This window comes from Hoplias malabaricus, chromosome 7, assembly GCF_029633855.1.
Source record: "Hoplias malabaricus isolate fHopMal1 chromosome 7, fHopMal1.hap1, whole genome shotgun sequence".
In the NCBI taxonomy this organism is placed as follows: Eukaryota; Metazoa; Chordata; class Actinopteri; order Characiformes; family Erythrinidae; genus Hoplias; species Hoplias malabaricus.
Genome location: NC_089806.1, coordinates 21,133,080 through 21,159,388, shown reverse-complemented (window position 1 = coordinate 21,159,388; position 26,309 = coordinate 21,133,080). Strand labels below are relative to the sequence as shown.

Here is a 26,309-nt window from a genome sequence, read left to right as displayed (position 1 = left end):
CTATTTATAGTCATAGTTATATTTTTAGATGTTTCTGTAGCATTTGTAGTCTACACATATTTATGCATATATTAGAGTGCTGCATTTATTTACAGTATACACACCATTTTTATTTCTGCATAACATTGTATTAAACTGTTTCCATCGCTATGTAGAGTGCAGTTACTTTCTTTTTATCCAGTCTTCTGGAACACCCTTATAATGTGAATTGTAATTGAGTATCAATCATCAGTATCAATAAAGTATATATGTTTGTATGTATCTATCTACATTTTAAATTAAGCTCTTTCACTTATTCTAAAGGGGTATCTAAAACCTTTTGGCCATGTGTTATATGTGTAGGCAGGCCAGGGGAGGAGCAGTGTTGGGAACCATTTGCCTAATGGCTTAAGCACATTTTACACAGTAAACAGTTTTGAGGGTCCTCTTAAGCATTGTTTTTAAAAGAGAAGCTTTTCAGAAACAAAGCATCATGCATCGACTGATTTGACAAAGTGGATCTTGACCGAAGAGACGCTGTTCTTGAAGGTGTTCTAAATCCCGAAGGGGCTCATTAAGAACTTAAAGCAAATCAGAGGCATTTTTAAAAACCGCTCTACGCCTCTCCAGAGAGAGGGACATTAAAGAGCGAGACAGAGTGAGCTGCTAAACTGTGTCTAAATGCTCCGTCTGTCTTCCGAGATGAGACTGCAGCCAGAAAATATTTTCATTTTTTTTTTAACCCTTGTTTGTTTGATTGTTTTGTGTTGTACTGGCTGGGTAGGTTTATGGCTCATTGTTGGTGAGTCACAGTTAGTTTGAATGAAAGTCAGAAGACAGAGAGAGTGCATGTGTGTGAGTGAGAGTGAATGTGGATGGGGAATGTGTTGGAATATGTTTGCATGTAAGTGCTCCGCTCAGCAGGGCGCTATAGTAAGTGTTTGTGTCACTCTGCAATCGCTCCATAAATCTCTGTTTATCGCCATGTCCTCCATCCACAGCTCTCACAATGATGCACGCTGCTCCTGCTTTACTCGCTGAATATATGCAAACACGCCAGATTACTGCTTTCAATCACACCACATTTCCACATAGCCAAGCTAATCAGATACTGTTAAAGGGCTCCTGTCTTGAGAAAACAGCTTCACGAATGCAATGCAAATACGTTGTGACAGAAGGGAAAATGAATATAAACACAAACGGCAATAATCTGAAATTCCACTTTGGAAAGTGCTTCAAAGAAAACAATCCAAAACAGCAACAACATCTGTGTTTAATACATACACACTCATGTCTACTACACATTTCAAGTATTTGCCGATTTTAGGCTAAAACCAGCTTAACCAGGTGATATATTCAGGTCTGGATATAAAAGCAGCTTCCTGGAAAGGCTTGGCGTTTTGTAAGCAAAAATGGGTCAAGGCTTCACACAATGCCTATATGTATAATCTAATAGTTTAAGTGCAGTGAGTGATTGCAGGGGTTTCAGGTACTTCACCCTCTACAGAACATAATCTTATCAAAAGATTCAGGGAGATCTCTGTGTATAAAGTTCACAAACCAAAATAGAATGACAAAAGCCAAGCTGAAGACATATTACAGAAAAAGCACTCAAAACTATATCAAATAATGTTTTTTTAGTCTTCAAACGATGATTAAATGTTCAAAAGAAAGGTGATGCAGCACAGTGTTACACCTGTCTCACTCCCTGTCACAGTTCCTCCTGCCAACTCCAGCTCCCAGCAGGAGACCCTGTCTGATCATGACGATGCCACGACAGGCTTTCCGATCAGCTTTTGAGGTCCTCGTCTGTGTACAGATATGGCGCACTTCTCGCAGACTATGTTAACAGTGTCTTCACTACACCTCTTTACATAGTATTGTCACTGAATTGTTTGTTAATTACGAAGAGTTTTATGGATTCCTGTTTACTCGTGTTTCAAAATTTTGGCTCTGTATATTCAGATTTGCCCTTTGCCTAGCCCCCTGGTTTGTTGATTTCAGTTTCTCCTGATTTGTGGAGTCTTGCTTGGTATTCTGACCTCCAATTTATGCAATTTCTGCAAATGCCTGTGCCGTTTGTCTCTGCTGACACAGTGCTAAATGTGCTCCTGTCTCAACTTTTTTGCGGACATACAGCAGACCTCAAACCTAGAATGTACTTAATGTACTTTACACAAAGAATGTAAAGAAGTGATTAAACAGGTTTAGAGAAAAACAAAACAAAAACAGGCAGGCTGGTTTTAACATTCTTTCATACATTCCTGACTAAAAGATTTTTCTCAGATCTGCACACTGTGTAAAACAAAGATTTCCTTCTGTGGGTGTCCACATTCATTTCCGATGGTTATTGAGCAATCAAACCTAACCCTTAACAAACCTGACCCTAACCCTATAGATTTTATTTTGCCATCCTCTGTGTAACGTCCTCCCACAAATGTTTACAGTGCTCTTTCTTTAATTCCTCTTCAGTTACTAACAGGGGATGAGAGCTTGCTTAGCACTGAGGTTATAAGGAGCGTTTCACTCCAATCAGCTTTTTCAATGAGGCTGCCAATCAGATTCGCCTTAAGCAGAGCTGCCTTAAAAACCACAAATAGAAAACAAGCCTCTTTAAAGGTATAAAGAGAGACTGTAATATGGTCATAGAAAAATTAAATGTTTGCTTTGGTGCTTAAACCCACGCAAACATCATAAATGCACACCTGAAAAAATAAATTAATAGAAGACAAATGTAAGATGTGGGCCGTATATGATATAGCTGCATTTATAATGTTGTAATCCAGGTGATTTAAAGACAGATCAAAGCAAAAAATAAATACATAAATAAGTAAATAAATCAGCACATTATTTCTTTAAATTTAGTGTGTGGCTATGGAGACAAGTGGAAAAGACTGAAGTCACGTGCTGTTTGAGGTAATCTTTGTTTCTTATGCTCTAAGCACTTTCACAGTGGCTAAGGGCCTTATTAAAAGAGAAACACTATCAAGCATTTTTATTGCTTTGAGACTCAGAGAGAAATGTTCGCTCATGTTTACGTGTGTGTGTGTGCATCAGACTTAAGCTCTATTCGAATTGGATTAGTTTATCAGGGGGATGTTTGTAATGAAGCATTTTACAAGTCTCCTCAGCGCTGAAAGTCATACATTCAGACTGCATTAAAATGACAACTGGACGAGCATGTTTCTATTTTGAGTGCTGTTTTAACATGGATTTTTAAGAAACTGACAACTAGTGTCTTAAAACTAGTAAATAATGACAAACATGTAGCTGAGGTTTTACTCACGCCTTTAATAAGATAGTTTTCTCCGTGATTTTAATTTCTTAGTCCTCCAGATAAAGCTCCCTTAGGAAGCGTATGGAGTGGAAAATTTACCATCCAGACCACGTTTAATGCTGTATATGGTAAAAAGGGCATGAGAGACAAAACGAAGAGAGAGAGAGAGAGAGAGAGAGAGAGAGAGAGAGAGAGAGAGAGAGAGAGAGAGAGAGAGAAAGAGAGCGTGAGAGAGAGAGAGATAGAGAGAGAGAGCGTGAGAGAGAGGGAGAGCGAGAGAGAGAGAGAGAGAGAAAGAGAGAGTGTGAGAGAGAGAGAGAGAGAGCAAGAGCGAGAGATGGGGTAGAAGAGATACAGATAGAAGATAGAAGAAGAATCTTAATTACTAGACAGGTGCTTATAAATCCAGATATTTATATTGCTATATTTTGTTAAAGCAGTGTTCTGTATCGCTAATAAGATATAATAAGAATTAACATCATTTACTCCTTTATTAACTGCACATTAAAAAACACATAGTATACTCAAGGCTGAAGGAGTCCCTTCAACAGCCAATGAGAAAGTCAACACAGGCGCGTGCAGTGGAGTTCATAATATACAATAAACAATATATTACATAGTGCTTGATACACATGTCCTCAAATAACAAGTGTTACCCGTTGGAGAACATGGTGCCCCACACCACACCCTGTTAGAGCCTTTATTGCAACTGTATTGTAATTTTCTAATTGGTGGATCTACACAACTGGCAGTGCAAACAATAACCACAGCGAACTGAACGTCTGTATGGGGAGTTTGGTGTTGTGTAGTGTTTTTCCAGTCTCTGTAAAAATCAACATAAACAATAGTGTAGTGTGAAATACATAGTCTGTTTATATGCCCCAACTTTAAATTTGTGCTGCAACTAGTGGCGCATGCCACTATAGTGGTATATAGCATATAGTGGGTATATGCTTCATTGGGTGTGTCCTGAAAAGTATCGTGTCCTATATGTAGGGATGGTGAATAGTGGGCCATTTCCAACACAACTATTGTATTGGTGCTCTCTGTAGTCGATACCAAAACTGTGTTTAAGTCCCAGTATTTGTGCTGTTACCAATACGGCATCAGTATTGATGCAACACTAACAGATTGGAGAAAAAAAGAATGAATATCTTTTTCATTATACAGTGGAGAGTGTTGAGCAGAGTAGATAAATGAAATCTTGGCTCTGTGTCTCATATTTGCTTAAAACTTTAAGCAGTTAACCCTTTATTTTGAATATAAAATTCAAAGTTTGAAAAATGACTTTGGACCATTTCTAGTTTTCTATTTATCTGGAATTTTTCACATGTTGTCAAAGGCAACCTAACAGAACAGATACTGAATATTAACCCTTTGTGGAGCAGTGTCTGAATGTGAGTGAGTATGCAAGTGAGTGAATGACAAGTAAGTCAAGTAAAAGCCAATTGTGGACTACAGGGTTGATTTCCAGATGCTCTCATTGCATTTCTTACTGTTCTATAGTTATTACAAGCTGCATGAGAATAGCTAAACATGTCAGCACAACAAAGCTGAATTCACGGATTACAGGGAGTGTCCACAAACCTTTGAATTTACCACCAGCTTTTGTTTGTGGAGCAGTAGAATTACCTTCTCTGGCATCACTGAGCTCCAGCTAGTACTTCTGGGATGAACTGGATTGGAGCTTCTGGTTGAGAACTGGTGAGTAGGGGTTACAACAAGTAAATTCATTTCATGTGGTGGATGCTGTTATCTAGTGTGGTAAGATTGTAATATGTTACAGACATATTTTATATGTTAATATGTTGCAGGCTAATGCAGTGGTAGGATAGTTGTCCAAGGACTTTAATTGGTGCAGCATGGCTTTCCTGGTATTTGGTTTTAGTTCTTAGATCCTTTATGATTTAACAAAATGATGTGTACTGTTTAGTAATTGTCTGTGTTTTAGTTATCAGTAACTAATTTTCATTCATATACACGGTTTACATATCTATAGATGTCACAAATCACTCACCGAGGGTGAGAGTCAGTTGGAAATTTAATAAACACAATAGGTGAAGCAAGGTCAAAACCAGAAGAAATATTCCAAAACCCAAAAATCAGTACAGAGATTGTAGTACACAATGTAGGGGTACAGTGGTATTAATTTTTATTTTTATTTAATTGTAGATGAGTTACTATTTCTGTACTTCTTAACTTAAGCAACTTGAATCATGTTCGTCTGACTGCAGACCAATCACAGTCATTGTGGTTTGCATAGATATTACATCAGTTGTGCATCAGGCTGTGCTGCCTATGGCGTAGATTCAACACAGAAGCATAAATTGGCTTAATACTCAGAAGGCAGAGACCTCTTCCGACCATTTAGCTGTCAGTATTCGAATTCTGAAACACTCTGAAATAATCACAGCTAATCACAGCTTAACCGTTCATTGCCAGTTACGGTTACTCAGATATAAAAATTTGGAATGCACATCCATATGGGAGACCGCCAAGTAATGCTTGGGTGGCTGAAATCCTCCCTAATGTTCCAAAGAATATAAAATGCCTTGAGAGTCTAAAAAAACCGCTATGTATCATTCATCATTCATTGTTCATTCTTCAGCCTGCTGTGTGGAAGGCAGCAGTGTTCCTCACTATGCTTTACCCACCACTAAAATGCAGTGTTGGACGGCGGTCCTCCAAGGGCATAAATGGACACTCCTGCAGTAGGGGACTACAACGGCCAGCTGCAAGTTCATAACTTTTATTAAACATTGATTCTGAAGATACGAGCTGACAACAGAGAGTGACGTTTTATTACTCCTGTTTTCTGTCCAACAATCCTCCAGCTCATCTCAAATGTACTCATTGCTGCTCCAATTCCACTGCTCCACAGCCCAATGCTCTGGGGATATACAGTATATACACACACCACTCAAGCTTACACATGGCACTAAGCACAGTGCATTTAGGATGACGTGCAGCTCCTCCATATCCTCTCATTTCATTTCATACTGTTCTATAGAGATTTTACAAGCTGCATGAGAACAGCTGAAGACAAAAAAAAAAAGTGAATTTACAGATTATAATAAGTGTCCACACACTTTTGGATGCATAGTTGATTTAATATACTACATAAAGTCACTCTCTGAATGAAACCTTACATTTGAGAACCTTTACAGAAAAAAGGAGAAATAACATTTGAGCTTTTAACAAAAGATGATGCAAGGTTCTATTGGTCTGTTAGTTATGGAACTTTAATGCTACGTAAAAAGCAGCAGGGGTTTCCTGATTTTCATCACGATGTGGACATCCCTCTGTTTGCGTTGGTTTTCATTTTTTATTTTAATTTTTTGACATTATTTGAAAAAAGTCAGCAACTCTTTGCATTGTGTTAAAAATTCATGAGGAATCTGAATCAATAGGAGCTGCATTAACTTCCAATGAAAGCTTAGCTCTCTGTTTTAGTGTTTGATAAAAAAAGGAAAATAGTGTTTTTTAAAGATTAGTTTAATTTTTTATAAAGATTTTGATTGTTTGTGTCCATATATATATATATAAAGGAAAAAGAGAGAGAGGAATGGATGCTTGAATACGTGCACATGTATGTGTGTGTGTGTGTGTGTGTGTGTGTGTGTGTGTGTGAGAGGTAACTCAGAAAAAATGGATTAATGGAGAGAGAGAGAGAGAGAGAGAGAGAGAGAGAGAGAGAGAGAGAGAGAGAGACAGAGAGACAGAGAGAGAGAGAAAGAGAGAGTGAGACACACACACACACACAGAGAGAGAGAGAGAGAGAGAGAGAGAGAGAGAGAGAGAGAGAGAGAGAGAGAGAGAGAGAGAGAGAGAGACCAACACCCAAACCTCTAGTGGTGCAGCCATCCTCTAGGCCACTGGAGGGCAGTGTTGTTTTTCTTTTTTAAAGGACGTCACATACGCTCTACAAATAACTGTCACGAGGTATAACGCTGAATGCTGCGCCTTTACCCTGATGCACCCACCTAGTAGCAGATACATGATAGGCAGCATCAACTCTGTCTTTCTTACTCTTTCTCCCTGTGTGTTCTCTCCCTCTTGCCCTCCCACCTCTCTCTCTCTCTCTCTCTCTCTCTCTCTCTCACACATTAAAAAAAAGCTCTCATCACACTTAATCCAGATGTGCTCCTAATTACAACACCACTGTCATTTATTATCATTTAAAGCATTAAAAAGGGCTGAAAGGCAGGACATCAATCACCAGTTTAGGCTTAAAACAGTCTTCTGCAGTTCACACTCCATAATTCATCCATAAATAAAATACAGTTAGTGAAAGAGAGAAAATGAGAGAGAAAAAAAGATAAGACAGAAACGACAAAGAAACAAAGAAAAGCAGTGCATGAAAGACTAGACAAAGAAAAGAGAGAAACGATACAGTAAAATATGGGAAGGGGGGGGGGGGGTGACACTAAGGGACCCAAAGCCTCTAGCAGCTCCGTTGTGCCAAATCCACTCATCCCAGCCCACCCCCCCCCCCCCCCCCCCACTAAAGTGTGTATTCTGTGTGAAAATGTATTGTGTGATAAAATGGACAGTAAGTGTTGAAACAAGGAGGTCATTTTAATGATAGATCGTTATAGTATATTATCTCTGGAAAAATAATTTCATGCTCACAATTGGCAATAAAACAGTTTTCTTTTTTTAAGGGTACATGTATATTGCTCCTATGCTGAAGGAAAATAAACCTTTAGTATCTGGATAGTACCAGCAGCTACTGTAACACTACTGATAGTAGTAGTAGTATAAGGTATACAATGTTCTTATAATTATGATAGAAGTGCCCCTTTGCCACTCAAATTACTTTTGAACTTCACTTCATCTTTCAAGCAGACACAAAGAGCTCTCAGCACACAACGTTGGAGTGTCATCTTTAGAGACACTTCATCTAAAGGTATAGCTCAACCTGCCACTTGGGAAGATACTGCCTTTATTCAGCTTGTTTGCAATGAAAGGGCCATTATATAGATTTGATCAGTTTTCAAACATGTATGAACGACAGAGAGAGAGAGAGAGAGAGAGAGAGAAATCAGTTCTTCTAGTGTGTGTAAACAGCAGAATAAATCATGAAAGAACTCCATAAAATCAGTGTTTACGTCTCTCTCATGCACATATGCTGACACATACCTGCCAGATGCTTTTGTCTTTTTCTCAGCAAGTGTGTGTGTGAAGGTGTTTGAATTGCTTGGTTTTCTGTCTGGCTCTTTTTAGCCCAGTACAGATAAAGTTTGACAGAGCTTCTAGTGTTCAGCAGTCAGCGTGACAGAGCGAATCAGCGACAGATAGAGGCTCATCACTCACAATACCAGCCAGCAAACAGTCACGACACACAGATACCTTCATCAAAATACTCAAGCACACAAATGCATACAGGTTTGTTTTGCTGATGTTTGGTAAACAACCCAGACCAGAGGTATTCAAGCTTTTTCAAACTATCATAAATCCAGAAGCATATATAGTGAGAGAGCTAAATAAATGATTTTGGACACCTCTCTAAAAATTTCTGAATTTAAGGTGCATCCATTTTGGGCACAGCTGTTGAACTCTGCAAACACACGCACACACACACACACACACACACACACACACACACATTTTGTATAATCTCTGTAGAAAAGCATTTTTAACGAAGTGTGCTGCTCTAGAGTCCGGTCCATAAGGATAAAACGTATTCCCTCATCCTGGGGACACACAGAGAGCCAAATATCTTAACCAATATTTTGTCTCTTACATCTCTCAAGTAAATACTGCATTTCCAACTCAAAAATATCCATCTTTCCTTTGCAAGAAGCAAAGGTTCCCAGAGGGTCAAAATGTTTGTCCTCAGAAAGACATGAATATATGGCTGCACTTAAACACAAGCTCCCTGCAGTGCCACAGAGCTGGTCCTCATCAAAAGACTGACTGTAAAAATCAACAACATGACACAACTCAGAGCCACAAGCCCAGCAGGAAATCTTACGTGTGGCTTATAAGAAAAGGGGGCTTTGTTTATCTGTGGGCGAGCTGAGGCAATGATAAGCGCAACTCCGCCTCAGCCGCCTCCTGTTTTCTCCGCCTCTCCTGCATGACAATAGGCCAGGCTAAATTGATTGTGTTGTAAACAAGTAAACTTAATGAAAAATCTCTTATCAGGGCCAGTGCACTTGCCGGTGGGGAACAGCCGCCCTTAATATAGCAATTAAGTTTTTGCAAATGAATTATGCCAAGAAATATTTTCCCCCATTAGCACAATGCTACATCCAATTTGTGTGTCTTTGATAGCTACGATGCTGATGCTATAGTGCGGTTGCAATGTTGTGGAGTTCTGTCTGACAGCACCTGCACACCCACACACACTGTAATAATTAGTCAAACACACTTCCTTGGGGTGAGTGTATAACATAAAATAGAGAGCTGGATCCTCTCACACTACTGACAGTTGGTTAAGACAATTCCATTGTTTCAAAGTTTGAATGCTCATTCAGCACTTCTTCAGAAATAAAGATAATTAACAGATAGTTTGGTAAGGATTTAGACTAGATGTTGTGATTTCAAACTCATTTGGGCATAGGTTTGCATATGGACAGTAGGGACATATACCTACCAATATTTTTGACTGGAAACCATAGTCCCTACTGATATTTGGAGTGGATAATTCCTTCCAGAGGCTCTATTTTTGAGATGATGTTTAGTCAGGCTAGCATTTCACTGGCTGTAAGTGGAGGGGCTATCTGAAGGATGACAGCACAACGTGCAAATATTGTATTTACTGCCAGACACAGAGGAGGTGAGAGCTGATCAATGCTCAGTGAATAATGTCCTGTCCACCGCACTCAGTGAAAGAAGGATAAAACAAGTTTTTTAAAATATGCAATTTAAAGCATATCTCAAAAGAAACTGTCTGATTCTCCCTCACAGAAGCAAATCCAAAGCCAAGTTCTTCTCTACAAAATATAGTAAGAAAACCGTGTTGCTCAACATCTGAGAGCGACATTCTGTTCAAGCCCAACTCTAAAGCTGAATTCTTAAAGTGACAGTACAGTTAAAAATCACAAATATAAAGGTAATTGCAAAGACCGGCACACATGTATTGTGCATAATACAAACACTGCCAGTGCACATACATACACACACTCACAAAACCATGATTTTAAACGGTTCCTCACTAAGCACACATACACTATAGCACTGTAAACAAGTTAGACAGATATACCATAAAATAACAATCCCAGCACACAGTTAGTCTGAGTTACACACAGTCAACCAGTGTGCTATGTTTAGGTGCTGTGTATTGCAGTTAGTTTTTATGAATTTTTCAGACCCAGTCCACTAGCTCAGTGATGAGGTCAGCCATGTCACCTGTCTGAGCATTTAAAACCCTCGATTACACTCATTTGCATCAGGGGTCATGGGGGTCACACAGCTCTCTGAGATGTAGTGTCACACACAGGGGGTGTTAGAGACACAACATAGAGCTACTGTGCATGTACACACATACACACACAAACTATAAGCCTAAGAGGAGAGTCAGACAGAAAGGCAGAATTAATACTACTTCCTTTTTTAATCCATTGATAGAGAGGAGAGAAATAAAAAGAAATTTAATAATTCAATAAATTCAATAACAAGCAGAACACAAGATGATTCACATAAAACATGATCACCAATAAACACTCCAATCATTTTTGAAAGCTTTTCTAACAGCCTTATATTACTTAAAAAATAGCCTTATATTAGTTTAAAAAAATAATAATTATAATTAAAAAAATGTATGCCCAATGCTGTTTTTAGAAGTATTCATAAAGTGAAACACTTTCCTAGGAAAGGAGAATTAAATCCAAAATTAAATAATAAAGATGATTGATTGCATGTTTCATAATGAGGCATTTTAATCACTGCAGTTTCCTGTGAGCCAAGCATTTCAGTCAGCACTAGAATCTGCTTTATTTTGCCCATAATCAAATTCTGAAAAAAAAAAAAGTTGTAGTGGATAAATATGTTGTAAATATGGAGATGTAGCTGTATCACCTTGCTCAACCACACATGGCTGTAGAATACAGGGCTTCTGTAGCTATAAATGGGTGGTTACCAAGGTCGTTAGAATGGATTTGCAATAACAAAAATGTATGCTATGCTCAGTTATTTTCATAGGAGGGAATGTTGTGTGGGCTATGCAGTTGGGAAGTAAAATGAATCTCTCAACATGAGCATATATAAAGGACAGTACAGGTGCTATAAATCCCAACAATTGAAGGAGCAGCTGACTGTTTTTGAGCTTATGTTCATAGTCATGGTCACAAAAAAAGACTTTCTAATTCAGTCACAAAGTATTTCCACTACTTTTGTTGTTAACAAGTAATGCAACCAATTACATTTAAATTACATAATGCAAACACAATTAGTGACATTTTAAACAGCTTACACAATATTTTCTAAGACTATTAGAAAAGCTTTCAAGCCAGCATTCAGAAAACTATTGGAGTGTTTATTGTTGATCATGTTTTAGGTGCATTGTCATGGCATAAAAATATTAATGCATAGGGTGACCAGATGTCCTCTTTTACCCGGACATGTTCTCTTTTTTAGACTTAAAAAAAAGTCCGGGCGGAATTTCACAAATGTCCGGGATTTTGTTTTTCTAGCTTGGATAGAACTTCGAGAAGCGTTTCGTTCACAAACTAGTCCCGCTCTCCCCTACTCCGATTGGTTCGCTTGAGTGAGAAGGGGGAGTGGTGAAGTGGCCTAAAATCTTCTGATTGGACGGTCTGACTGTAGAGCTACCGTTATTGGTCGATAACCTTCTCTCTAAACATTTAATTGGTCAGTCTGCACGTCAGTAGTCCCCCCTCCCAGGGAAACGTTGCCTCTTTTTCACCATCTCAGATCTGGTCACCCTAATAATGCATATCCAGGGGCAGAAATGTGTAGGAACAGGCCTGAACTAGTAAACGTCGAGACTAGCTGGTAGTAATGTGCGGATCGATACTGAAATATCGATACCTGCTACCGGAACTTCATGCTCTAAAATTGATTATCAAATCAAAATACCAATACGTTTGATACTTCAGTCATTTGTAGTAATGTGTATCATTAACAGGAACACAGTTGAAAGAAACTAAACTATTGAGCTCTTGTCTAATACGCGGTTGGTGGGAACTACTTTTTCTTCCGCCTGGGTAAGTGCGTAATGCGCGAACACAGCGGCACGCTGCTCAGTCAGTCAGTCACTCAGTCTGCAGACACAGACTCAATGACAGAGCATGAACGGAGTCATATGTGGAACTATTCCAGCTCTGTCTCTCTTCAGTCTCTGGCTGAGTCCTTTGGTGCTGCAGGCAGGCACTATCCAGGTACAGAGGGAGAACATATGGAGCTTTAAGCGACGCTACGCACTGTTGCTGTTGAAGTTGTTCAAATGAGTAAATATGGTTATGAAATAAGTAACAAAATAAACACAGGCTTCAACAAATAGCTGCATGAGTTCAGTTTGGAGTAATAATGTGTGTATCACTGAGATAATTTATTCAGGTAAGGTTTCCTAAAGAATTAATCATTTAAAGTGAATTACCTCAATATACTTAAGAGTGAAATAAATAATTACTCTGATGTCTTGCATTTTTTATGAAGTTATGATTTGAAATCCAGACACATTAGGTGTATTTGCACAAAGTATCAGTATCAGATCAGTATTGCTGATAACAGCCTGAGTTTTACTCAGTATCGGATTGGAAAAGGAAATCTGTGGTATCAAACATCACAACTAGTTGGGCTCTCTGGCTCAGAACAGAGATTTTAAGACAAAATTACCATTTTCAGTTAGAGTCTGTGTGTTGTTGTTGCAAGTATTATTTGCATGTTAATAACACACAATACAATACAATACAATACAAAGCAAATAACTAAAACGAGAGTACAGAATAACAAACATACAACCCCCCTGCGGGGATCAACACATTTTACTGGGTTTTTAAGCAGCCCATTTCCAGCTGTATAACAGTATAACCTCCTGTGTCAGTGTCTGCATTTCCAGACTACAATGGCCTTTGCATCTTTTAAATGTTTGTTTGTATCATCTCTCCTGTGTTTGGGCTCTTGCAGGTTTTGTTTTCAGATGCACATTTCTCTACACTTTGGCTGAGAGCTGTGGCCTTGTGCAGTAAAGAGCCCTTCAGGCTTCTGACATCACAGTGCGGATGTGGAGTCTCTTCGCTCACAAGCTTTGAACTACAAAACTATCTGTTTTTCTTCTCTCCTTCTGTGTGCATGTATGCTTCACAACACTTATCCTCTTACACTTTCTACACTGGGACAGGGCTCTACTGTGTGTGTGTGTGTGTGTGTGTGTGTGTGTGTGTGTGTTCTATAAATAAACATCCAGGGCACTGCATTTTATAGCCTGATTAGGTCCCTTGTTGATTTATTGAACTGTACTGGGACCACAGTCTTTGTAAACTAGTTCAAAAGAGACCAGAGAGAGATAAATGGTCAAAAACATAGGCCAAGAAATTGTTGTAGTCTACTTCATTTATATACTATGTACAAATATGTAGACACATCCTCTTTATAATTGGTGAATATAGCTGCTTTAATATGCACCTAGTGTGGACACAGATATTTTACTGTGCGCACACAGCTTGTAAAACTGCCACAGAAAAACATGCAATGTAATAAGACACTCTGGGGCAGATGCTCCTGAAAATAAGGACAATATGCTCAATGACAGGTGTGGCCTAGAGGGCTATAAATCCACCAGGGTATTGGCCAGCAGAGAAATGGGGCAGCATTTTCTGGAGTGATGAAGCACCATCCAGTCAGTTCCTAGAGGTTTAGAAGTTGCACAGTAAAGAGTATATTACATATATATTTAATTGTTTATTAATAATAATAATAAAAGCTGGAATGTTGTGCAAAATGTAAATAAAAATGCAGTGGTGCACAGTCAATTCACCAGTGTTAAATCTACTAGTGTAAAATAACACTGTTAGTGTAATTGAAGTTATACTATAACAGAATTTTGGGAGTTGGGCCACGCCCACGCTCCTCCCCCCCCAGGCCTATTTATACCCTTCAACCTCCCGTAATCTCCGTGACAATCAAGTCGCTAGTCTCACGCTTCCTGCTTGCGTCACTGAATTGCCAACTGCTACCATGGATCTCGACCTGCTCACTTCTGACCACGAGCTCTTCTCTCCTTCCCCTACTCGATCGCCCAACGCCACCCCGGTCATCAGCACTAGGAGACTGCGTTCGGCAGTCGTCGTGCCTGCCTCACCTGCCACTTCAGCTGCTCCAAGCTCCTCCGCACGCTCTCGTCATTCTCGCTCCACACTCACGGGTTCTGCGCGCGGACGCCTCCTCCCCAGCGACCTCATCGCCGCGACCAGCGCGCTCGGCAGCCCTCCTTCACCGCCGGACGAGTACAGCCCGATCCGGCTTCTCCTTCCATCTCCGACTGGACCGTGGCGGGCCTCCAGAGAGCGCTGCGAGACCGCGGTATCCCCTTCGCTCGTTCAGCCAACAAGAGGACCCTTTTCTCCCTGTTTTCGGCTCCTACCCCGGAGGATGAGGCCTTTCCCGCTCAACCTACGCCATCGCGCCATGACGTCATTGCACCTGCGACGCGGCGCCGAGGACGCCCCGCGAGGGCCTCCCTCCCCGGCTCAGTGCCCCCTGCTGGTGCCATAAATCTGGCTCCTGTCTGCACTACTGGGCCCGACTTCCGTTTTTTCTCGTTTGTCCCCCCTTTTACGTGCTTCTGATCTTCCTGCTCTCTCTCTCCCTGCTACTAATTCTTCCACCTACCCTGTTTTTCCCTCATCATCCCAACCCCTACCTCTCACGGGCTTGCAGTATCCCTTTCTTTATCATACCGATTCTCTCTCCGCAGGTTTTGCAAGTCAACCTCTCGCTCCGGCGCCCCAAGCTCCCGACGCCACATTCTCTCTCTTCACCACTGCTCCAGCTCCTCCTCCTCCCAATGCTCGTGTCTTCAATCCACCCCTGGTGCAGCCCACCCTTCGTCAGCGGATTCTCCAAGGTACGGACGTTGACCTGTCCTCTCTATTGCTTCCCTCAGCTTTCTGTACAGCACCCCGCTCCATTGACGTGGGGGACGTGACCCTTTCATTGAAGACTTCAGAGCACAGAGCTTCTAAGCTCCTCACAACTTCCGAATTTGCACTCGCATTTTTCCTCTATCGCGACGTGGTGTGCTCCTCCTTCCCTGCCCGCAGGCAGGAATTGGACGATTACCTCGCCATCGTCCTCGACCTCGCAGTCCGTTTTGGAGGCTCTTGTTTTTATGATTACCATCAGCTCTTCTCTGCACGGGCCGCCGCCCGCTTGCAACTGTGGAATATTCCATCCTACTGGGGTGCACTCGACTTGGAGCTCTACTGCCACGTTTTTGCTGGCCGAACTGCACTTTTCTGTGGGTTGTGCGGCAACCCTTCTCATCCCACTTCTGCATGCTCCCAGGTCACCCCGGCGCCCACTCCGGGCCCTAACTTTACTTTCATCCCTAGCTCCCGTGATGCCCGCGGTAGACACTTGTTCTTTCTAAATGGCTCCATGATCTGCAATAATTTCAATTCCACTGGCTGCTTTGCATCTTCCTGCAGGTTCCTTCATGTATGCACCTACTGCGCTCAAGCAAGAAGCAGCTCGTCATCGACTTATCAGCCCCGCGCGGTTCTTCTGTGCCCTCAATAAACAGTCCCGTGCCCAGCTCGGAATTTTCCCTCTGCTATGCTCGGGTCGACGATGCCATATCACTGATTAAGCTCCTTGGCCGCGGCACTTGGCTGGAAAAGCGGACGTGGTCTCCGCCTTCAAAATCATTCCCCTCCATCCTGACTTCTGGCACCTGTTTGGGGTGAAATGGCGGGGACAGTTCTACTTCGCAGTTCGACTGACCTTCGGCTGTAAGAGCAGCCCCAAGATTTGACACACTCGCCAAGGCTCTTTCATGGATCCTCCTTAACGTCTATGATGTCCCGTATGTGATACATCTCCTGGATGATTTCTTGGTCCTTGACTCGCCGTCCTCCCCTCCGGCCCGCTGCATCACTTCTCTCACTGCTGCTTTCCATCGCCTGGGCATTCCTTTGTCTTCCGAGAAAACAATCGGCCCCGCCACCTCACTTGAGTTCTTGGGCATCTTTCTGGATTCAGTTTCTTTTCGTGCTTCACTCCCACACGACAAGCTGGCCCGCATTACTGAATTCCTCTCTGAATTTCTTTCTCTTCAACGTGTCACCAAACAACAACTCCTCTCCCTTTTGGGGCATCTTAATTTCGCTATGAGTGTTGTCCCACAAGGTCGTTCCTTCATCTCTCATTTGCTGCACCTAGCCTCTTCAGCCTCTTCTCTCTCTCAGTTAATATCCCTGGACCAAGCCTGCGCTTCAGAGCTACAATTCTGGTTGCTCCTCCTCCGCAGATGGAATGGCATCTCTTTATTTTACAACGACGCACTAGCTAACCCAGAGGATGTTGATTTGTTCGTTGACGCAGCCCCGTCCGTGGGGTGTGGCGGTTTTTACAAGGGACACTGGTTCGCATCCTCCTGGCCTGATCAATTCACCCGTCTAGCGCTAGACTGTGGTGACTCCATTGAGCTCCGCGAACTCTTTCCGGCTGTCATTGCTGCAGTTCTTTGGGGACATGAATGGACTGGCCGAGTTATCCTTCTCCATTCAGATAATGAATCAGTCGTTCATATTATTAATAAAGGACGCTCCAGTTCACTCAGTCTCATGCCATTCGTCCGCCGCCTCACTTGGCACTCAGTCGTCCATCAATTTCTATTAAAAGCTGTTTACATTCCTGGTCACATTAACCCTATTGCTGACTCTCTGTCTCATTTCCAATTTCAGAAGTTCAAGCTATTGGCTCCACAGTCCGACCTGCATCCTACTCCCGTTCCACCATTTTCGGACCTCATCTTCCATCTTCCCACACACTCAGCAATCTGACTCTAAGATCCCAGGATTTAATCCTGAAATCTCTGGCACCAAACACCTTGTCTACTTACTGGACTGGATGCCCCTATGAACCTCTTACACGCTACCTCCAGCTTAGATTATCCCAAGGTGCCTCCCATTCCGATCCATTGTTTACAACCGAATCGGGTTCGGTCGCCACTTGCCACTGGTTTCAGTCCCACTTACGACAAATCCTTTTCACGTAGTAATCTTAACCCATCACATTTTTCCGCTCACTCTTTCAGGATCAGTGCTGCCTCTACAGCTTACCATCAAGGCCTTTCAGATCATACCATTCAGACACTCGGCCGATGGACCTCCCAAGCACATCATTTATACATCCGCACCCATATCCGTGATCTTTTCGAAGCTCACCAACGTATTGCTTCCCTGTAACTTTTGGGGGCCTGGTTCTACACACGCTCAAAACCGTGCTGAACTCCATCCCAAATTCCTCTGAGTTCGCCCCCCCGTTCCAAACTATAGGGCGTGGACCATACTAGCAAATTGAAGTTATACTATAACCGAATTTTGGGAGTTGGGCCATGCCCACGCTCCCCCCCCCCCCCAGGCCTATTTATACCTTTCAACCTCACTTAATCTCCGTGACAATCAAGTCGCTCCCACCTCCTCCCCATCTCCTCCCTCTTCTAAAATTAATCTTCTAACGGGGGGGGGGGCCTGGTTCTCCATCCCAAATTCCTCTGAGTTCGCCCCCCCCTTCCAAACTATAGGGCGTGGCCCATACTAGCAAATAATTTACGTTAGCGCTAATAATGTTGATTTAACACTGGTGAATTTGCTGTGTGTGCAAATTATAACTTTAGAAATGTTAAAATATATTTTATTGAATTTTTAAAAAATGTGTGCACATGTTAACCACTGTATTGTATCACTGATCTATTTAACACCACTCTGTAAACATCTGTAAACTGAGAAGACCAATTGATGTAGTTTTCCCCATATTTGCCTGATAAACGGCATCAATTTCTCAACAGTTTGGAACACTGTTATAGCATTTTTCTATCTTTGATGCACCACATACATTCAAAGGCACTAGCACTTCTCTTTTACTACAGGACAATGCTATAATCCATGCAGAATGTGTGTAGGACTTGTCTTGCTAAAATGTATGTATGTATCTTTACACTTATATAGTGCCTTTCTAGACACCCAAGGACACTTTACAATCTACGCTGCTCAGAACACTCAATCCACACCCACACTGGTGAGAAGCGGCTGCCAAACGGCAGAGCGTACTCTCGACCAGGAACGACTGTCCACCTTGAGGACTGCATCGGATCACTCCAGGATAGAGCGCCAATCCATATCTGGGCTCACACACATTCACTCACGCACCAGGACATTTATTAGAGAAGCCAATTCACCTACCCTCCATGTTTTTGGACTGTGGGAGGGAACTGGAGCCCCCGGAGGAAACCCACTCAGACACGGGGAGAACATGGAAACTCCACCCAGATGGGACTTGAACCCAAGATCCCAGCGCTGGGAGGCGAACATGCTAACCACTAACCACCGTGCCACCCAATAAAATGAGTGAGGGCTCACAAAGTCTGGGTGGCAGCAGTTCTGGGTGTTAATCAAAAAATTATTATTATTATTGTTATGATTATTATTATTCAGCGTTTAAAATACCACAGAAATTCATTAGTAACTTGAGTTGTTTACCTTTGTAGCATTTTTGGTCTGCATTTACTTTCATGCAGTTAGTGGTCATCTGAATTTAGAGTCTGCAAAAATAAGTCAATATTACCCTCCTATGGAGCATGGATTAGAGCAATATCACTATCTTGGTTTATGGTTAAAACTTCCTTCTAATCTTATATCATTGCAGGAATGTCACCTTTAAATGAGCTTGGGCCCAGAAAACTAGAGGCGATTCTGCATCCTGTTTATATATGGTCTTGTTTTTGCATGATAGGGTTTTAACCTGAATTTGTGTATACAGTGACAGTGTTCACAAACAATGATTTATGGATGTGTTTTTGAGCCAATGAAATGTTTTCCATGAGAGAATCATATCTGTTTTCTTTGGCAGTGCCACCTGAGGACTCAAAGATCACAGCCAGTCAATATTTGTTTTGGGCCTTGAACACAGAGATATCTCTAGATTCTAGGCATATTTTAATATGTTCTGTAGATATGATTCTTGAGAAACATTACTCGTTAAATGTTGCATTATATGCTCACACAATCCTTCTCAGAGAGATGAATCCCTCCCTCTCTTTACTTGACTTACTCAGTCTCTCTGAGGTGCTCTTTTTAAGCCCAATCATATCACTGACCTTTTGCCAATTAAGTTAATTTAATTTTTTAAAGCATTACACGATTTTACCTGTAATCTTTTATTGCCCCATCCCAATGTTTTTGAAAAGTCTCATCACTTGTACTGTTTTCAATATTGTGTTTAAATGATTTAGACATCATTACATTATGTTTTATATTATATCTTTCACAGCATACTAACTTCTGGAAATTTGCTTTGTTGAAAAAAATGTTTGGACAGTTTAGAGAAGCACCTCGCAGTCAGTTTTAGTCACTGCCAACTGAACACTTGCTGTCTTACCCCAAGACACTTGTGCCCAAGCTGGGAGGGGGAACTTGTGAATGCTTTCTCAGAGACACCACTTATTTTCTAACTGCAGCTAACAACACATCAATAGACAGCTCAACACAGGATAAGAAAAATCACTGCTCAGATATGTCAATGCTGAGGACCATTTTTAAACATTTTCAATAGCTAACATCATACTGGGTGATGTGAGGTAGAGAGAGGGACAGCCTATGCAGCCAGAAAGAGTTCTATTCACATGGACGCAAAAGTCACACGTAGCACACAAGAAAAAACGAGTCCTGGTAGTATAGAGCGCAACATAGTGTTTGTAGTCTCATTGACTATTGGGGTGGAGCTTAAGGTACATTTTTGTGGGGCAAAATCCAGAAACCACAAAGGACATGGGACAGTGGGAAGTACTGATACACACTAATGACGTGTATTTTGATATGCTGACTCTGTGTGCATATTACACATAATACTATAAAGCCAAGTTTTGGTTTTTAGTTCAAATAGATAACTTTGCAAATGTGTCACTATAATTATCGGGCGGCACGGTGGCGCAGCAGGTAGTGTCGCAGTCACACAGCTACAGGGACCTGGAGGTGGTGGGCTCGATTCCCGCTCCAGGTGACTGTCTGTGAGGAGTTGGTGTGTTCTCCCCATGTCCGCGTGGGTTTCTTCTGGGTGCTCCGGTTTCCTCCCACAGTCCAAAAATACTGTGGTAGGTGGATTGGCGACTCAAAAGTGTGTGAGTGAATATGTGTGTGTGTCTGTGTTGCCCTGTGAAGGACTAGCGCCCCCTGCAGGGTGTATTCCCACCTTGTGCCCAATGATTCCAGGTAGGCTCTGGACCCACTACGACCCTAAATTGGATAAGCGGCTACAGATAATGAATGAATGAATGAATAAATATCTTTGCCTGAGTCATTTTATATCACTGATTCTGCTGTTATTTAATTTATTTATGAATTATAGAAACAGTATAATCTTTAATCATTATTTTTAAATTAATTATGATGCATGTGATGATTCAAAATTCTGACGTTATAAGTGTCAGCAGTAATAACTACTGAATAGAACAATCTGTTATTGCTTATTTTAAGGCAAGTACAGATTTGGGTAAATGAATTATGCAGTATGAATGCATGCTGTGGATGCAAATATATAAGGGTTGGGTTTTTTAGGAAGATTTTATTAAAAAAAAAAAAAAAGTAGCTCTGGCAAAGAATAATATAAAAAAATTTAGGACCAAACCTCGGGGTTTATCAAGCTTTTCAAAAGTGGAGGTGTTCTGGGATGAGGAAGTAAAATCCCCTCTGAAATTATCATAGCCAAATTATAATTACAATTATGACCAATTATAACTTTTGAAATGTCCATATTTTATGTACATCTAGGCCTACAATATGGAAATACTGTGGTTTTTGTTTACGTTTTGAAATTACACATGAGGATAGACAATTTTTACTTCTCTCCCCCCATACTAGCATTACTGATGCATTTCAACCTATGCTGCCTTGTGTTGAGTCCCAACAATTTATTGTTTGAGCCAGGTGAATAAAACCACTGCATGGTCCCACGTCTCCTCAATCTTTGAGTGAAAACCATAAAGGAGACACACAAGGGGTTACACATTGCAAGCCTGTGGTAACAAATTGTCAACTCTACTTACATTGGTTTGCTTAAAAAAGAGTCTATCCTCCCCTGCCTTTTCCTATTGTGCATCCTAATATTGCATGACAAAACTAGAATGGCGTTTTCAAAACACAGTCCCAGAGCTGTCCATAGAAACAAATGATTAGGGGGCTAAGCTTTAACCAGGGGGTCTGAGGTAAATACCTCATAGTAGCAAATTATTTGATGAGGTACAGATTAAGCAAAGTCACAAGAAGCTGCTGCCTTTACAAAATAAAACATTTAAAATATTAATCTACTGGTAGAAAAGCAAAACTCTTAACTCGTTATATACCGTTATAACATCAGGAAAGGACATAATCAATTCAGTCTGCCCTAAATACTGCAGTGTTTAACCCTCTGCATGAACATTTTAACTGACTTTTTCAGCAGGCTTACTTTACATATATTAATAATCAGGTTTTCTCTGCTAGTAAAATGCTATTTCAACTAGTGGCTTTTTAATTTGGTTAATTAAAGATTGTAACAGGCATTTAATTAATGTTTTTCTTTAATTTGGTCTTGAAATGACACTCACTGTCAGGAAACTCACTACACCTTCACGTGTGCGTAGGGTTGCCAAGGTTCTGAAATCAAAATAAGAAATGCAAATCATTTTCGACTGTAGTAAATCAGATAAACATTTTGGTGTCAGACATTTATTAAGCCAACTGCCATCAGGACTCTCAGTGCCTATCAGTAGCCTTTTTGAACATTGGTAAAGCAGAATCTCTCCATGTATTTTGCAAATACTGTATTACCAGTTAAAAAATATGTGTATTGTTTTAAATTGTTCATTAATTACAATAAGATTGCAATTCTGTCCTCATTACATTATCAGATATCCAGTCAAAATGTCATAGAATAAATTGCTTATTTAGGACTCGTAATTAATGTTAATCTATATAAAAATATCCACTGTGATTTTAATATATAAAGAATTACTTTGATTCAAGGATTCATCTGTAATGTGTTGAGGGAGAATGAAATGTAGTTTCTCCAGGACACAGTGCTAACATTATTTCTATCTAAAAGCAGAGCTGTAGTTCCCAGTGTTTCAGCTCTGACCCGCTGCTCTCAGCGGCTGCAAAACAACCCCATGTAGGAGGGACTGTGACACCATTGGCTGTAGCACTGAATGATGGACAGATACCTCTGGCTGCTGATTGGCTAAATAAAGGTCACAATCAATGAAAAGCCAGTTACCCAATGTATATTCACCGGTACAGTTGCAGATTCCTGATGTAACAAAAGAAACCAAAAAAATTACATCCATAGCCTTTATTTACTAAACTGTACTTGCTGAGATTAAGCCAGAAACACAGCGTTAGGGACTGTCAAAAATTACATAGCGTTTAATAAAGTGATAATAGATTTATATTAATTTTAATCATTATAAATTATTATAAATATTAACATATTTATAATAATTTATAAACATATTTATACATATATATTAATTAAATATGTTATAAACATATTTATTAACATATATTATTTATAAACATTATAAATAAGCCTTGTAATGTGTAAAGAATATATATATCTGTAATTTTCTAAGTTGTTTTGATAACATTTGGTCACATGACATCATTAGGTACAGTAAGGAAAGAGATTAATATTTGGATATTAATATTAAACGCTATATGTTTTTTTTATAATAATTTATTATTATTCATTTTGTATTTTGTTGGAATATCTGCTTGAATGCTAAAAATGTTCAGTATACAATAAATATTTTAGAATAACAGTTTAATAATCTTTTCTCTTTGAAAACCAAGACAAAAGTACATTTATCCTATTTCACTCATGCAGTGGTGGAAAGGTGACAAAAATTAATGAAACACTTTGAAAAACCATTTTACCAGCAAGCTAATTGGCTCTTTATGCTGAAGGATGGGACTTTATCCATAAACAGAATCCATGTTCAGCGTTATGAGAATATTTCAATCGGCATACGTTTCCTTCTTATTAAAGTTCCAGGTTTTAACTCACATAAACTGTCATCCTGAAAGTGTCCCAAAAGAGCTTTTAACACATACCCTTAGGCTATATTTACTGGCCCCAGGACAGTGGTGTCTGGTGCCCTCTATTCTGTCACATGTTCCCTGGTCTATAATATATATATATTAAATTAATGAATATTTAAACATTTCAAGAGGAACTTTTTGTTCCAACAGCATGTTACATCTAACCTCGCCATGGAAGCTGTACTTTGTTGCTGTGGGAAAGTGAAAATTATTAATACCACGATCACCTGTTTAACAAAAATTTATTACATTTTGCTCTACATTAGATTGTGCCCCCAATTCTCCTACATTATTTTGTAATTAAATTTATTACAAGCGCACAATAACATGCTGTCTGTCTGCTATTAGTAATCCCTCAGTCAAAATTTATTTGTATAGAACTTTTTTACAACAGATTTAGTCACAAAGTGGCTTTACAGAAATCCGGTAATGAAACAAAAGATGAACAACATATAAAATAAACCCCCAGGTGAACAAGCCAAAGGCAAAAATATCAAGTAAAAACACACTCAAAGAAGCAGGAGGAAGAAACCTTGGGAGAAAACAAGATTGGTATTTTACCTCATGTTAAAATGTGTTAAAACAAATCAAATTCTTACAGCAGCCAAATTTGCCCTCACCAAAACTCCCTCTCTATCTCTTTATATCTATATTGACAATCGATGTCCCATTCATCTCAGGTACAAAAGCCAGGATAATCTTTGACTCTACACTTTCATTCAGTGCACATATCAATTGTGTAGTATAATTATTTTTTAATTTTAATTAAATTTGACCCCTTCTACACTTTGACAAGAACCACATGACTGCCTGGACTACTGTAACTACCTACTTGTTGGTAGTAACATCTATGACACGTACCCAAACTCCAAATGGTACTCATCACATTTCCCCCGTCATGCACTACCCATCCTCTACTGGCATCCTGTGGTGAGCAGTCATTTACTCTGAAAAGAGTAAAGTGATAGAATTGGTTTTGGATTTATGGAATGCAGAATGTTCACAGTGGTGAGCAACTCCAGAATATTTGTCAAGAACAGGCTATAAAAACGGATTGAACCAGAAGGGGACACAGACATGGGAGCACACTGAAACACTGGCATCCATCCGCTCCACCATCCATAAACCTGAGTGATCACATGCAAGTGGCTGGATGACAGCACAAGCATCTAAACCTTTATCTAAAGAGGAACATTACTACAGCTATAGTAAACAAGTGAATTTTCAGCCTAGAATTGAAGATAGTGTGTCTGAGTTCCAAACAGTTTCTAGAAGATCATTTCAGAGTTTGAGAGCATTATAAAATAAAGATCTTCACCCTGCTGAAGCCTTCTGAATGTTGATAGTACTGTGCTGATGTGACACATGTTCTGGTTTTAGTAAGGACTCAAATTGCAGTATTCTGAACCAGTTGAGGATTCTGCTGGAAAATTCTGACAATAGTGCATTTCAATAGTCTAGCCTTGAAGTAATAAAAGGCATGTACTAATTTTTGTGTGCCATACAGGGATAAGGCATTTCTTAGCTTGGCAATGTTACAAAGATGTAGAAAATGTAGTAATATTACCTATAAGTCGACAGGCACTAGGGTTTGCAGAAGGTAGTGTTGCAGTCACACAGCTCCAGGGACCTGGACGTTATGGGTATTCCCGCTCCAGGTGACTGTCTGTGAAGAGTTTGGTGTGTTCTCCCTGTATCCACATGGGTTTCCTCCAGGTGCTCCGGTTTCCTCCCACAGTCCAAAAACACACGTTGGTAGGTGGATTTGAGACTCAAATAGTGTCTGTAGGTGAGTGAATGTGTGAGTGTGTGTGTTGCCCTGTGAAGGACTGGCGCCCCCTCCAGGGTGTATTCCCGGCTTGTGCCAAATGATTCCAGGTAGGCTCTGGACCCACTATGACCCAGAACTGGATAAGCGGTTACAGATAATGAATGAATTTTACATTTTAGGCATTTGGACCCAAAAGGAGAACCTCTGTTCTGTCACAACTTAGAAGAAGTTAGTTATGTGACATCCAGCATTTCACATTATTTAATATAAGCTTGTAATCAGGTGTGGCTGATATGTGCTTCACACAAAAACAAGAGGATGTACCTATATTATGACTGAGATTTAAATCATATGTAGGCAGGTGGTGTTCTGAGATTGCTGAGGTTTGAGGAATGATATGTAGGTTTTCTATGCTACAACCTAGTTTCAAAACTAAGCCAGGGCAGTTAATCTCAATGCTGGTCCTGGTGGGACTCTGCCCTGCATTGCTCAAAGATTCTTCTACTACCAGCACACCTAATGCAACTAAAGAGTTAACTAATAACCCCTTCCAAAGTTATGATGAATTGTCCTCTGCAGCTGTAAGGGGAGCCCACAAGCAAAAACAACAAATCCTACCTATTGTTCCTTTAATTTGAAAGCAGATAATGTTATCATTCATTATCTGAAATCGCTTATCCAGTTCAGGGTTGCGGTTGGTCCAGAGCCTTCCTGGACTTATTAGTGCACACACACACAGGGCCCTTCACATGGCAACACACACACTCACTCACACCTACGGACACTTTTGAATTGCCAATCCACCTACCAACATGTGTTTTTGGACCATGGGAAGAAACCCACTCAGACACAGGGAGAACACACTAAACTCCTCACAGACAGTCACCCGGAGCAGGACTCAAACCCACAACCTCCAGGTCCTTGGAGGTCTGATATTTGATGTTCTGTGTCTCACTGAAACTTCTGAAATCTGAAGAGCCTGCTGTACACATCTTCATCTGAACAGTGTACATAAGGA

The 26,309-nt window shown here is 40.5% G+C and overlaps 1 pseudogene; it reads left to right on the top strand.

Annotated features, from left to right (window-relative positions):
* The first annotated feature begins 14,401 nt into the window (after positions 1 to 14,401).
* Positions 14,402 to 17,313, top strand: LOC136702697 (uncharacterized; annotated as a pseudogene).
* Positions 17,314 to 26,309: the final 8,996 nt, after the last annotated feature.